The sequence below is a fragment of the Myodes glareolus genome, chromosome 13 (assembly GCF_982192425.1).
Source record: "Myodes glareolus chromosome 13, mMyoGla1.1, whole genome shotgun sequence".
Classification (NCBI taxonomy): Eukaryota; Metazoa; Chordata; class Mammalia; order Rodentia; family Cricetidae; genus Myodes; species Myodes glareolus.
The window spans coordinates 43,928,446-43,944,630 of record NC_142038.1 but is presented as its reverse complement, the minus strand read 5'-3'; the positions used below and the strand labels follow the sequence as shown (position 1 = coordinate 43,944,630).

Genomic DNA, 16,185 nt, shown 5'->3' with positions numbered 1-16,185 from the left:
CTTGTGGACGGAGTGTGGCGCCGCCGCCTTTGTTAGAACCAAGGGCTGGGCGGCGCCTCTGCCGCTCGCAGGGTATTTGTAAACAGCAGGCACCGACCCTTGGAGAGCAGAGACCTGATCAGACTTTATGCCACTTAACTCAGTGTATGGTGCTCCTAGACCATGAATATATGCACTTACAAATACAAAGCAACTTAACTCGGGGCATGGATGTGTGTAAGAGCAACGTAAGGCTTCTTGCTCGTTCTCTGCATTTTAAAAATATTCTTTGCCTGACTCTTACAGCTCAAGAAAGAGCATGTGCTGCTCTGTGGGACCAAGGCAGAGAAAACCTCTACCGTGGGAAGGTAGAAGCCCTGCACGTTCCCTGTTCAGCCACGGGATTGGGAGGGGACCTCTTTTGCCAGTGTTGTTGTCTTTGAGCAACCCGCCAGGTAGGCAGCGCAAAATCCCAGGTTTATTGTTGAAAGACACAATTTGCAAGAGTGAAAAAGGTGGCCTTTGAAGCGCTGGTACCTAATGTCTTTTGGCTGAAAAGGCCAAGAGAGAATGGAGAAGCCACTATGCGTGGAACAGCGCAGCGCAGCGATGGTGGTGGCGGGGCGGGGGGGGGGGAGGGAGGGGGAAGGGAGAGTTCTAAAAAAAAAATCCCAAACATACAATTTTAATAACATCAAAAAATTGGCTTGCTATGCAAAAATTAGAAAATCTTCTTAAGTACCCTATCACCTCCCCAGCTCTCCAATTCTCAGCCCAAATGTTCCACTGAACAGAAATTCCGTGCCTGTCATTAATCTTGAGTCATTCTGTTAGGGATCTGACATTGACATTGCTATAAGGCAGGCCTTCTGGCTACACTTCTCGACAACTTACAATTAAACTGAAGATTTTCGTGGAACAGAACAGCTATGTTAGGGACCTACAGAAATAGGGTTCCGAATGTCCTAGCCTCTGCTTCCCACAAACAGGAAATGAGCTAACCTGATCACATAATCAAAGGACACACTAATTGCCTCAAACACTCCCTCTCTAGTATGTTAATCCGAGGCTTCCGGTTAGTCATGGGCAATTGGACAGAACGCAATTTTCAAAGGAAAAGTTGAATGATTTCTCAATTTATTTCTGGCCCAGAGGAAGAATGCCAAATGAAGGTCACCACCTTGAAATCTTTTCCAAGACACAGAAAGAATGAAAAAAGAAAGAGAGAAAAGACTGGGTCAAAGAAACACCCTAAACATTTGGGTTTGTTCTTACATAGAAACTAAAACCACAAACTGGGAGGGAGTTGTGATATCACAAAGAATTTTGGGACTAACATACAAACGAGTAGGGTTATATTTAGAGCAAAGAGAGAATGAACTATGGGCTATGAAACTACGCAGAGCAAAGCATGTGTGCTTCTCTCTCTCTCTCTCTCTCTGTGTGTGTGTGTGTGTGTGTGTGTCAGTCTGTTTCCCTGTCTCTCTCTTTCTCTGTCTCTGTCTCTCCTGGATTTTATTGTTCCAAACTTAATTTGTACTGGAAGAGATCTTTATAAGTTTGTTTAGGAAAAACAGAGATGGATACTGAATGTTGATAATCTTAAACAAATCTATTACTACTACTATTCTTATTTTTTCTTCCTATTCCTCTTCCTCCTCCTTCTCATTTTCCTTTTCCTCTTCTTCCCTCTTCTCTCCCTTACTTCATTTCCGTTCACTTCATGGCTTTCTTTGCCTTTATTTCCTTGGATGACGTCACTGAAATCCAGAACATCCTTCATTAGATTCCCAACACAGTTTTTGACTACTGGATGATCGTGTAGATCGTGCAGAGTTGATTCAACCTGTTGAGGTGGAGACTGAACGCAAGAGGCCATGCTCAGTAGGAGCTGTGGTGTGTTCCTGGGATCATACTGCTGCAGAAATGCACTACAGCCAGCTAATTAGTTCAAGCTGCTGCCATCATCAGAGGCATACAGCAAACAATTCCTCCCTTTAGCTGTCCCCTTCAGTCATCGTCTTCTTTCTTAAAAGAAAAAGAAAAGACTTTGGGATGACTGAAGAAAAAAAGCCTTCCTTGGCAATTCCAGTTGTAAAAAAGACAAGGCAACCATCCATTCAGGCTGCCTCTGTGTCTGGCCAAGAGAGCAGTGGGATCAGCGTGATGTTTTCCACAGAAGGTTTCAGAATGCTTTTCCTTGGATACACAGTAGGACTTGGCTTGAAGTATCACAGGAAACTGTGAGACAGAGCGACTTGGACACAAAGAAAGAGAGACTTGGTGTCGGTCCCAAAGAAACTTAACTTTGGCCACCAAAGCTGCCACACCCAAAAGTTTTGGTCAACGGCTACTCTATTCTAGTTGCTCAGGCAACGGGTTTATCTTCATCCTCAGTGTCCTTTTGTCGGTCATACTCTAACCCTTCCTATCACTCTGTCAGCAGATTCGCTTCCTGCCTTTAAATATATCCAGACTATGAAACGCCTCTCTGTCAAGCCATCCTCATCTCTGTAAGCTTACAGGAGTACTCTTGGCTGAGTTCTTTACTTCAGCAACTCTCATTATTGACACAGCCCATAACACACACATACTCTTTGCTTTGTACTTACTAAAGACCATCATTTTTCTAGATGGTAGAGTTAGAAACATGAATGGTAATGTTGCCAACTGTAGAGTTTGCTTTCCACTTTCATTCAGAAGAATGCTATTTGTAACTTGCTAGCCCCATCTCCACTTGTCCATCCCCATAGCACATTTTTTCATGTGACTTATTAATGCAGCACTTGGTATTATTGCTGGAAAATAGACTTCTCCCCCTCAAGAGAATATAGGCTCCTTGAGATCAGTAAATGTGTCAATGTTATTCGCTGAATGGCTCAAACAGGTCCCTGATCATTTAAATTGCTAAGGAATTGTCAACATAAAAATTTTTTAAAATAAATGTACCTCAAGGAAGACAATACAGGTGGAATAGTTTTTCTGCAACTCTTCCAAAGAGTTGGAGTCTAGATTTTAAAACATTAGTTTTGGTTCTCTATAGCTTAGTGTTTTCTAATTCTGAATTCAATTCGAGATGGGTGGAGACACATTTTGCTAACATGGGTGAAACCCAAAAATTCCAAGGCCTCATACAGTCCAAAGAATGACTGAGTAGAATACATCTTATCCCTAAACACTGATTGCAAGGCCATGGCTTTAAAGAAGCTTACATCAAGGCTCCTTTATAGAGAAGACCAAGAGCTTGACTGTGTGGATTGAATGAGATTCCCCCCACCCAGTCTCCTGCGTTTAAATGCTTGGTCAACAGTTGGTGCTGATTTCTGGGGAGGCTTTGAAGGAATGGTCTTGTTGAAGAAAGTATGCCACTGCAGGTGGGTCCTAATAAACCCCCTTTTCTATAAAAGTTACTTTGGCCATGGCATTTTATCACAGCAATAGAAAACCAAATGTTTTTAATTAGAGATTTTAAAAACCGTTGATATTGGCTTTCAAGGAAGAAAACATGGACTGGGGTCCAGACAGGTGTGTTGCTTAAGGACCCAGACTTGGAGAAAAAGGAGCATTGACCTATAGTCCATTGTGCTGATTTCCTGATTCTATCATCTCCCCCAGTTCACATTTGCTGTTTAAAACTGGGTTTCCTTGCTGGTTTTAATGAGAATGTCCCTCCCCTCCTCCTATCATCTCATGTATTTGAATGCTTGGTCCCTAGTTAGTGGAACTGTTTGGGAAGGATTAGGAGATGTGGCCTTGTTGGAGGAGGTATGTCGCTGAGAATGGGCTCTGAGGTTTCAAAAGCCCGTGCCGGGTGCAGTGTCTTTCTTTGCCTGCTGCCTGTGAATTGGGTCATAGGGCTCTCAGTTACTTCTCCAGCATCACACCTGCCTGTGTGCCCCCATGCTCTGAACTATAATGATAATGGCTAGCCATCTGAAACTGTAAGTCTCCAATTGAGTGATTTCTTTTATAAGGACTGCCTTAGTCATGGTGTCTCTTCACAGTTTAGACCACTAAGACAGTTCCCTTTTCCATAAATTGAAGACCGGGTTACCTGTCTCACAGGAGAGTTGTTTTATGATGAGTTGTTGTATAATTCAACTAACAATTTAATGAACTTCTGCCGTGATGCCAAGGTAAGAGGAGTACAAATATTTAAACAAACCAGACCCCCAAATCCCTTCTTTCATGAAGCTGGCATTCTAAGAAAAGAGGTGAGTCTAAACATTTACATGTTTTAATATGGTTGCCAATATATTGGAGATGAGTGAGGTTAGGAAGAGGAGGAGGAGGTCACTTAAATTCCTTGTAAGTTTGAAGAGGTGTTTACCCACAGGAGTCACCAGAGGACCCCTGAGATTATGTTAGCCTGTGCCAAAATAACAGTCCCATCCTGGGTGTCCTTTGAAGTAGAAACATCAGTACTGCTGATGGATGTGGCTGGGTTATAAGAGAGAATCTTATTTATTTATTTATTTATTTATTTATTTATTTCCATTTGAGAATTCAGTGAAGGTGAGGATGCTGTTGAGGTTCCAAGAACTAGCTCCCAAAGATGAGTACTTTGATGGGTCAAGATATTTCAAGCCCTAACTTCAAACACAGGTACCTCTGACCTCCATTTGCTTCTCTCCTGTTGGCAAAGCTTGGGAAACTTGCTGCCAAGTTCCCTGTCTCCCTGGACAGCTCTACCAAAGGAAAACAAATCACTTCAGTCTCCTGCCTGAAACTTCCTTAACCAAAGATGAAACTCAGATGATATGAAGGCACACTGAAGTCTGTCACTACACCTGGATATTCTTGTCATATATGTGTCTGTTTCCATTTCAATAAAACTCACCCTCCACTCCCTGGGTCATACAGACTTTGTCCAAACCCATTTAGTTCCACTAAAATTATTTTTTTAGACCCCTAGAAATTGTCTACAGTCTGTGTTCTCTCCCTCAGAACCAAGATATACAAGTATCTGAATCAAATACAGTTGGTGCATCATTACACCATTATGACGTGTACATTATAAATAACCTGTCAGTGTAGTCCTGGGAACCTTAGTGGGCAGAGGGGAAATTTTCCTTCATGTCTTGCCCAGTCAAGCAGATGAAACTGGCCTAGGAAATCTGTGGAAAGAATGAGAAAGGATGGGAAAGTCTGGAAGGTGTCTGTGAACATCACGTGAGGAGCAGGGCCAGCAGATGAGCAGCTGGGATTTGAAGCTGCAGTGTCTTTTGAACCAACAGTGCTAGACTAGAGGAAAAAACATGTGAGTGTGACAGAGTGACACCACCGTCAGGGTGTGACATTCTGAGTGTCGAGGAAAGTAGAATGTCTTCGATTTTAAAGGAAAGTCGAGGTGATGATAACAAAGAATTAACTCATCACTGGGTAAAAACACTCTCAAGATTGCGTGGCTTTGACCAGAGTTCTTCCAAAGTGAGCACTTCTCTAGTCATCTTAGAGTGCTATGTGGGGTAGTATACATGTATGTGTGCATGCACACATGAGGGGTGTGTGTGTGTGTGTGTGTGTGTGTGTGTGTTATATAATGCATTAAGTTAGTGAAGGATTGTTGGGGTTAGTTTAGTGGTGAAGAACCTGCCCATCCTGTGCACAGCTCTGGGATTAATTGCCAGCCTCCCTTTCAAAGTTATGAAAGTAATATTTACAGAATGCCATTATCTGTATGATACAGAGTGGGTTTCTTGTTGTTTTGGGGCAAAACCTCAGTGGAATCTCTTTGGGAGAAAATCAGGGTAGAATTTGCAGACATCTAACACAGACGACTATTTCAAAGGATTTTGTTATAAGCAGAGAGAGGAAAATGGAGTAGTAGCTAGCACATAAAGCAGATGATAATTCAGCAAAACATTAACAATGTATTTGTACGGCAAATGGTACAATCAATAAGGAGGCACTAGGGAAATGAGACAATTTCTTCATGGAATTCTTAAACAGACAGCACAGGTGACACCTAGTGTTCAAGTGGAAGGCTTGTCCCAAGCTAGCAAGAAGATGCGCCCTCCCCAGTCTCTGGAGGACACAGTTCCAGGCAGGCAGCTATGTACATTGGAAGAGGTAGTGTGCGGGAATTGTCTCCTTACATGCGCTTTCTCTGCCATCCACTGAGACAATGACTGTGGAGGTAAGAGGAGAGCTGGAAAGGGATTGGGGGGGGAGGGAGTGGGATAGTTACGGGGTAGCTCGATGGAATTTCAATCGGCAGCCATGCCTTGAAAGAGGGTATCAGCACGGTGACAGACGGTCCTTCAGCTGCACTATCTTTCGACCTGTAGGTAGGAGTAGGAATGGTGGGGAACTGGACCATGATGTTTTCAGGAGAGTGCTGAGACATCAAAGAAATTCAAGGAAACTGAAGGTCAAGCATGGAGTCTAAAGCAGTAGAGAAAGAAGAGAAGACCGAAGTTAATTACGCAACAGCTATTCCCCCTGCTAATGTCTTGATGCTTACTAAATTCATCTGTCTCTATCATCTGAAGTTTCTTTATAGAGAATGGAACAGAGCAGGACCAATGGCGAGAAAGGTTAATCAAATACACAGAGGAAAAGCCCGGAAAATTCTGTCTACCTTTTAATCTCTAAAAATGTCTGAACTAGCTATGCCACTTGCAGTTTTGGCTTTGAACATATTTATATTTTGTGCTATTAATATAAGAAAACATTTCCCTTTGGCTTTTATTTGAAAGATGGAGGAAAAAGAGCTCAAAGATAAATCTAAATCTAGACAAGTACTGAAGGAGCAGGATCTATCCATCAGGACTTGGTGAGATAGCCGAACTGTTATCAAGTTACATAGAAAAACATTTATTCATAGGACATCTCCTCAGGTCATTTGAACATGTTAATGTTGCCTATATTTCAAACAAAGAAAATCTTAGTCTGTAATTCCAACGTGACAGAATGAAATTAAAGAGACCGTTCCCTGATAATATTTGATGTTTACATAGTAAGTCAAGAAGTAAACTGGCAAATAAGTTTGCCTTTGATCCATGTAATTAAAAGTGTACAGTCATAAAAACAGTATGATTGTGGGCTAATTCTGACATCAAACTTATAATAGGTTGGGCAGAGGTATTCAGCCTTTAGTGTGTCTCTGGGTGGAGTTTTTCCTCTTTTCCTCAGTGGACTGTGATCCTGAAGGCTTCTTGCCTGACCCAAAAGCTTTATCTGTAGCTCATTGCAACGGCCTGAACCAGGTAAATGAGGTTAGGAGGGAAGGGTTGGCTTACTACACGATGAGCTCCATCTCTGCTCCATCATAGGTTAGATACTTAGGTGAGGTTACATTCACACCTACAGGAAAATCTTGACAGTTTTGTCTTGGCCTGATCAATTTACTTGAATTGACTTGAATTCCAAAGATGTTATTGTGAGTCACATTTCCATAAATAACTAAATAAATAAATAACTAAATAGCTAAATAAATAAATAAAGGAAGGAAGGAAGGAAGGAAGGGAGGGAGGGAGGAAGGAAGGAAAGGAAAGAAAAGAAATGAAAAGAAAAGAAAAGAAAAGAAAAGAAAAGAAAAGAAAAGAAGAGAAATTCCATGTTTCCAGCTATATATGGGTTTGAGGCTGGGAGTAGAGGTCCAGGGTGATGTTTTGTTTTGATGAGGCCATGGTGTGTACTGTGTCCTCACTGTCCCATTTCACTATCTTCCTATCTTACTGAAATCACTCTTGTCCCACAACGTTCAGCTGAAATCCCCATGTGAGAAAACCAGGGAGGTGGAATTAGATGTTTCCCGAAGAGTGGTGGGGCTTGTATTTGGGACTCAATATAAATACACAGTTTTATTTCTCTCAGTTACATATAAAAAACTTAGAAAATACTTCTTATTCTCATTTTTACGTCAAGATTGGTAGCAGGAATCGTCTCTGCCACAAGAGAGGTAGGAGGTACCCTCTGACATTCAGACACCTGTTGGATGACATTATCCTGAGGGGGTACACATAGATGTCTTGGTGCCTGATGGACAACGGACTCTCAGCTGAAACTGGAAACCAAAGACATGAAGACCATCAAAAGGCCTCTGTAACAGTGGAACCATGTAGAATAGGTAATAAATGGACCCATAGCTCATGTTTAGCCCCTTAGATGAACAGATCCACGTAATGGTCATTCTCACAAAACTATTGTAAAGGACAAAAATGACAGAACAAGTTCCGCATTGGTTTCTTAGCCTCAGGCACAGAAGACCCAGTAGTGGATTCTGAAACAAACCCCCATTCTTACCTAAAGTTTATTTTTATTTTTAATCTCATGGAAATGGAAGATGCGCATTTAAAGATCTCCATTTAATTCACTAATCTGGAAATCATACAAGCCAGACAACTTCCAGAGAAAGACTGAATTAAGTAATAGTCCAAACCCAAGAGGCTATGTGTTTTTCTAAGCAGATTGTTGTTCATTCGAGTCCATTGTGTAGAGCCATCAATTTAGCAAATGGATGACTTTCTGTTAGAAAGAGGGGTCAAGGACAGTTTATGTAGTCTTGGAGGAGACAACAGATGTACTAACAGCCCTAAACTCAGATTATACTAATTACACTTCTCTCCACCATGACACAGTATGAAAGATCTAAGTTGCTATATAATTTGAGCATGTAAGTGGTACAATCCATAGATGGCATGACACAAACCCAACTAAACAAGTAAGAAATTACAAGTACATTGGTGACGTTGGTAAGACACATAAACTATAAAGGCAGGGAAATGGTTTCCAATGTTTCTGGACCCAGTCCCTCCAGAGTAGAGGACAGGTCATTAAACAGAGAGCAACACAAGCCAGGAAAAACCTTCTCAGATTTTAGAGATGGCATGTTTCATATCCCCCAATGTGTTAAAACCCACTCATGGAAACAAAACAAAGCCATTTCTCTTCTACATGGTGTCTAGAATAAGAAAGGGTCCCACAGCATGACCGAGCTGCTATGCGAGCATGGCCTGATGCTTTGGCAATAAGACCCAATAACTGTGATAGTACCAGAATGGGGAAAAATGCCTCTTGGAGGCTATATAATAGTAGGAGAATGATAATTTAGATTCTCTGACTGGTACAAGAGAAATCTATCATAATCGAAAGTTAAATTCTCGAATGGTCTGGAATGCTGGTAGAAATCGAAGACTGAGCAGAGACAAGTCCACCATGAACTAGGTACTATTAGACCAAAGACATCATAGAATAATTTGACTCCATCAGTCATTCATAACCAACGGAAGTAGACCCATTGGTAAGATTCGAGACAGGGCCTGAGGAGAGCTGAAAGGCCCAATTCCGTCTGATAAGCTGGTCAGACTTTCTTCCGCATCACTGACTGCTATTGCTAAGTACCTTTCTGTCTGTACGCTCTAGTACAGAATGTGGAGGAAGAAAACTCACAGGTTTGTTTTATATAGAGAGTGTTGACTGGGACCTGGAGAAAGAAAAATCAAAATGGTAAGAAAAAGCCTTTGATAGGAACGGACGGGTATGCCTATTTGGGTAGGTATCAGGAGTTAAGAGCTATTTGTTATATATTGGCTATTAAAATCTTCCAGAGAGCATCCATTCAGAAAGAGGCACTAAGCAGTAAGGTAGATAAAGTGATTGTCTGTGCCACAATGGTAGCATCAGTGGAGCAGACACTGTGACAGGACTAAAGGATCAACAGGAAACTAACACCCACTCATCAACACTAACTTGGTGACTGCTGCAATCAATGTTTATCTTGAGGACAACAGAGTACAATACTGGCTGGTTCCCAAATATGGAACCACCTGGCAAAGACACAAACAGCCACTTGGTGACAAGCTGAATACATCTGAAGATGCAGTGATTCATCTTTATGGAAATAAGCAGTTTTAGTATGGACTTGGCATTCCTCTTCCTTGGGTGTCAAAGACACCACTACATGAGGGCCTCAGGATTGAGTGATGTACTGGCATGAAATCCCATGTAATATCAAAGCATAACAAAGGGTCTGGGTAATAGCAAACAAGCTACAAAAAAGACCACAGGGTCTGAGGTAACATGTGTTATGTCAAACACCACATGACCACACCATTCTGAGAGAATGTTTGGGAAAGACTGGGCAATAACTTTCTGGAAACAATGTACATTTTATATTAACGTCCTTAAGTGGCAATAGATCCAGAAAGATGTCCAAAATGGATTATAAGAACCAGAGCAGAAAGAATATTTACCTTCACTCCCTTTGAAAGATGCCTATTTCCTATTTCTGCAGTTCTTTTATTCTCGTCTTTTCACCAAAGAAGCAATGTTTCCACTAGGGGGCAGAGCAAGGGTACTACTAAACTACAAGTTGGAACTGCAAACTGTGCTTTGTGCAAATAATAATAATAATAATAATAATAATAATAATAATAATAATAATAATCAAACCCAATATCATAATAGAACCCTATCAGGAAGATAGGGCCTGCTATATCATGGTGCATATCATGGTGGCAGTGTAACAAGTTGCCCAACCTTGATGCTACATGGGGAAGCATGTAGACACAGAGAACTTGTACCTGAGAAGGGCATGATGACCAGGGCCTGTGACTTCTCGGAGTCCTGACCCCTGGTGAACCACTCAGACAACAGGAAGGGGAGTCTTGAATGGTTGGTAGAAGACAATAACGGCATCATTGTGTTCTAAGACCAGTTGTGGAAGGGAGGCCATGAGGCTCTCAAGAGAGGAGCCATCTAAAAACTGGAATCATTTCTTTCAGAATTAACACAGAGAAGCAAGAACAGAGGGCTGGAGGAATGGCTCAGGTGGGAAAGCCCCTGTCTTTTCTGTTGTCTACAGCAGACTCTGGAGCTCCTCCCAGATCCCTCCACTGACTGAATTCATCCTCCTCAAGGCTCTTGACTCTCAACTGCCAACCATTTCTGGAAAGCCACCTCTGTGAGTCGCTTAAGAACTGCCCACCAAGGACAGCCTGCTCCCATAGCTGACCAATGTGAGCACGGCAGGGCTGGCTCCCCTGCTCCATTGCAGTTTCGGGCCTGCCTGTCTGCTCAGTGGAAGCTAACTTGTCTCCCTGCCCAACCGGCCTTCCCTTCCTTCCTTCCCCTGCCCTTCAGCAAAGGGTAACTGCAGGAACACTCCCTGATCAACTTCCTGAATACTGTCCTCAGAATCTGTTTCCTAGAAAATCCAACCAGCAGCACAAAAGAGCGACATCAGATGTTTAAAAGGAGAGATACTTTTCTATTTAGCGGTATTTGAACACATATACATTTCATATGCAAATTTATATTTCTTATTTGTTTTGAATTTTTGTTTCCTCTGGAGCAAGGTCTCTCTCTGCAGCCCAGGCTGGTCTCAAACTCACAACCCTCCGTCTTCAGCCTTCCAAGCGCTGGAACAATATGTGTGCTGTACCACTGCTGGCATATGAAGAGATCTAAAAACTGTAGGGACGTGGCAACTTCGAGTTCGCTCATACATCAGCAAGCATATACTACTGAGAAACCCTCCCTTCCATCTGACGTAACACATCTTCAACTAACCGGAATGCGCACGGCTGGGTTCGTTTACAGGGCTCTGGGTTTTCTTTCTTCGTACCACATGCCTGGTTTGTGGGCATTTGAATCTCTGGCACCTGGTCATTTAGAGTACCATTGTTTAGACTCAGGGGAGCAGTGAACTGTCTGCATGGCACTGCCTCCTCGCCAGGACACCACACTCGACACATGGGAACCCTGAACCACAAGACGGAATCTCTGAAAGATGAGACTGTCTTCTAAAAGCCCATTTCAGGACATGCGCAGAAGTTGCTGGGTACGCCACTGAGTGAACTCAAGATTCCAGGGAATAGATTCTGATCCCGGCACCCTCAGCATGCACTGTGTGGAACCCAACACTGCTTTCCTAGATGAAGGACGCTAGCCTCATTCCTGGATGGAGACTCAGAACAGCCCTCCAGCCGAAGCACGAAGGCTGCAGCCCCAGGGCTTGTCTCTAGGTTTCTTATCTGTTTCCAGGAAGGAAATCAGGCTGTGTGATTTTTTTTCTCACTAGCTTCCTGTACTCAGCTATGGTATATGCTCTGGGGCTAAAAGCTCTGTCTGCCTCCAGCTCTCTGCCTTCAGAGACGCAGAAGAGATGAGACAGATGCCCTGGAACCAGGTGATATTGAGGAACTCTCTAGGGAGCTGTCCTAGAGATGTTGAGAATCAGTCCTCTTTTGGGGAGACATCTTTTATTAATAAATGAATACTTCACTGTTGAGCGGGCTACCTCTGTATTCTAATCCTAATAGAGACTTTACATTTCTGTATTCAGGATACCCAATGTCAAATAATCACAGGGTCCCAAGCAGACAGATTACACAGGCAATTTTAACCATCTACTCATTCCTTTTTCATTAATGACATGAACACAAGAGGCAAAACCCAAGACATTGTTAGAGTTTCTAAATTGTTCTCAACGTTTTGCCTTTAGAATTAACAACCCCGAAAAGACTTACGAAGCTACTTGCCTTATCTATAAAATGGATAGAATAGCTGAGTGGAAAAGAGCTGACACTGTATAATGTCATATCAGAGGTGTGGTGGTTTCAATGAGAAGATTTCTCCATAGGCTCGGAAGTTTGAATATTTGTTGGTAGAGTTGTTCGGGGAGATTTAAGAGGTACGTCCTTGCTGGAGGAAGTATATCCCTGGGGAGGGTTAGGGTGGCTTTGACACATGATTTTAGTTTGCTCCCTCTGCTTTGTGTTCAGGGCTGAAATGGGATCTCTCAGCTTGCTTCTCCTGCCTCCATGCCAGCTTGTTACCATAGCTCCCCACCAAGATAGACTCTTGTCCTTTTTGAAGTGTAAGCCAAATAAATCTTCACTTCTATAAGTTGCCTTGGTCAGTGTTTTCTTTCTCTTTTACAAGAGAAAAATAATTAATACAGAAGTTATAACCAAAATAATAGACTTTAGAGCCCCAATAATAGTGGGTGAATAGAAAATAGATCCTTGTCCTTCCTAGGGCCTAGCAAATCTCAGTCTTTCTTCACAGCCACACACAGTTAGATAAGGGCTTTCCCTTTTTTCTTTTTTTAAGAAATATTTGTTTATCTGTTTTATGTGTATTGGTGTTTTGCCTGCATGTATGTCTGTGTGAGATTATTAGGTCCCCTGGAACTGGAACTACAGATATTTGTGAGGTGCCAGATGGGTGCTGGGAATTGAACCCAGGTCCTTTGGGAGAGCAGCCAGTGCTCTTAACCACCGGGTCATCTCTCCAGCCCTAAATAAGGACTTTATGTACCATGGAGTACAGAACATTATGCAGTGTACCTTTTTCATTACTACATATTATAAAAAGTAACCAGGCTAGATTTCTGTTTTCTGATAGCTGCAAAAATTTGACAATAGCCTGTGAAACCCTCCAGGGCTTGTTGTCAATAGAAGCAATTGTTTTGTGTTATTGATACTCGGTTTGATTCTGCCTGTCATGGGGATTATCTTGGTCTATGTCAGCAGCTGTTACAAAATACTGTATATTGGGAAATTCATAAACAACAGAAATTTCTCATGCTTCTTATGGCCAGAAGCCCAAAATAAATACTCTCTCTGATTCTGTGTTGGTGAAGGACTCTTCCTGGTACACAGTGCTTTCTATATCATTCTAGAATGGAATAGGAAGGACCACTAGCTCTCTTCAACCTCTTTTAAGAGGGTTCTATTCCTATGCCGTATGGCAGATCCCTCATTTCCTCAAGAGCCCCAGCTCTTATTACTATCACACTGAGTGCTGAAATTGCGCATGTGAAGTTTGGAGGAACACTAGTATTCACACGGCAGCTGGGGTACTCCCAGCATAAAGGAAAAGTGACGCAGAAAAGTTGCTAGCTTATGGGATGATGGTTCTGTCACAGCGAGGGCTTCAGCCAGTGCCACTGTGGGAAACAACTTTTGTAACATCCAGAGAATTTTGACTCAGTTTTCATCAGCATTAAATTTCATTCCATGGGTTTACTTTCTTTCCCTAGGAAGAAGTCCTGGAAATAGCTCGTAGGATAACTTTGCCACAGCACTACTACAGGGCTGATGAGATGTCTTGGAGGGGAAGGGAGCCTGCTGCCTGGTAACATGAATTCTATCCCCAGAACCCGCAGGATAGAAGGGGGAACAGAATCCACCCAGTTGCCTTCCTACTCCCCCCACTCACCTCCTGTGTGCACGCACGCATGCACACAGAAAAAGAGAGAGAGAGAGAGAGAGAGAGAGAGAGAGAGAGAGAGAGAGAGAAGCAGAAAATGTGGGACAGGATCAATGGCTCAGCTGTTAAGAACACTTGCTGCTCTTGCAGAGAAGCCGAGTTTGGATTCCAGCATCCACAGTGAGAGGATCACAACCACCTGTAACTCCAACTTCAGGGAATCCAACACTCTCTTCCGGCCTCTCACATGCACAGATACATACACAGACACACATACTCACAACTAAACCATTAATGTGATAATTTTAAAAAGGAAACACTATCATAAACAGTTTCCTGATGACTGTACACTGATTGATTGGCCGTTTTTCTCTGTTTAGGAAGAGAAGGGAAAAATTAATGAATATCTATACATTTACGATACAGTTTAAGTTGAATCTACACTTACTATTCCACTACTACAAAGCTGAGTTTCTCTTTACACATCTCTGATTACAGTCAACTATCTGCACTGTTGAAAGTCTTTTTGTAAGTAGGTCCAAGGTATGTGCTATGTAATCCCATTGTCACTGTACAAGTTTTCAGGATGAGAGTAGATAATTGGAATGTTTATTGTAAAATATCCTACACAGATAAAGACAGACACTATGCTTTCATAGAAAGTTCACTAACATTTTAACCCTCTGATGACTCTCTTACCATGACTTGCTAACTGAGTTGTATCACTAGTATAAAGAGATGGTAAGAAAGCCAGATGCAGCCATGCCTATCTGTAATACCAGTGCTAGGGAGTGGAGACAAGCAGATTCCTGGAGCTCATTGGCCAGGCAAGCTAGTTGAACTGAGAAGTTCTGGGTTCAGTGAAAGACTTTGTCTCAAGAAATAAGGTGGGGAGCAGCGGCTGAAGACATCTAATATTGTAGCCTCCACACACAAGTACACATGTGCATCCACACACATTTGCACACAAGCAAACATGTATATACATCACAAATGGACACACAAACACACATACACACACACACACACACAGAGAGAGAGAGAGAGAGAGAGAGAGAGAGAGAGAGAGAGAGAGAGAAGACTGATGGACAGATGGACAGAACCAAGAATAATTACCTAAAATTTATTTCAAAAGATGAAAAAAATAGCCGAACAATTAACAGTGTAGACTCTTTCTCTTTCCTATTACACCACCAATGAAAATGAAAAATGACTGAGTCATAACCTATGACCAAAAGTAGTATGGTGATCCCCTATGACTACTGGGGCACCTTCAGTCTGACAGCCTTGTAGTTCAGCCTTGCAGTGCAGACTCTGGCGCTGTCTGGCCAGTGCCAATAGTCACCTTCTTCTTCAACAACACTCTATGTCACAGAAGGCTCCCATGGGATGGTTTCTATAAACCTCCTCGACAAGGCCTCTTTGTTTCCTCCCTTCTGGCAACAATCCATTTGTTGTCTTTATTGGGCTATTGTGGGAACACATGGATCCCACCTTGGAGTCCCGACACAAACTCCAAATCTGCTAGTTGCGCGGATGAGGATGAGGATTCAAATTCTACCCCTGCCCTGCAGTGACTGTGGTAGCCCTGGATACATTCTCCTCTGTAACATGAGGACAGTGTGGTTAAATGTACAAATGCTGTAAAAAAAAAAAAAAAAGTAGGTAAAATAAAAAATAGACATCTTGTGGATGCTTTCAGAAATTATCTAATTATTTCAATTAATTAAAGCATCATGTGATATTGTTCAAGATATAATATAAGTAAGTGAACTTAATCAGAAGATGATAAACATCCAGAAATTCCATGCATATATATTTTGGTCCATTTTGGGGGGACAGAAAGGCCTCTGATTTTCTTGAGATCCTCAAAGGGTACATGAGCCCTAAAAGGCCACACAGTCCCTCACCATTGATATAATATTGCTTCCTCTTAGTATTTCCCTCTGGACTGCCCCCTCCCTTGAGATTCAGGTCGATTTGAGCAGCTACCTATGAAGCTTGCTCACCTGAGTGAACACACAGCCCTCACTTCCAACATGG

General features: G+C 42.3%; 1 protein-coding gene and 1 long non-coding RNA gene across 2 annotated transcripts in view; one reads left to right on the top strand and one right to left on the bottom strand.

Annotated features, from left to right (window-relative positions):
- The window catches only part of Dpysl3 (dihydropyrimidinase like 3), a 113,292-nt gene that overhangs the window by 69,761 nt on the left and 27,346 nt on the right, over positions 1-16,185 (bottom strand). The gene's annotated exons all lie outside the window — the stretch shown is intronic.
- On the top strand, positions 211-12,834 carry LOC146891757 (uncharacterized). Its single transcript, XR_015005385.2, has 2 exons — positions 211-434; positions 10,710-12,834. It is a non-coding gene; the product is annotated as an uncharacterized LOC146891757 (long non-coding RNA).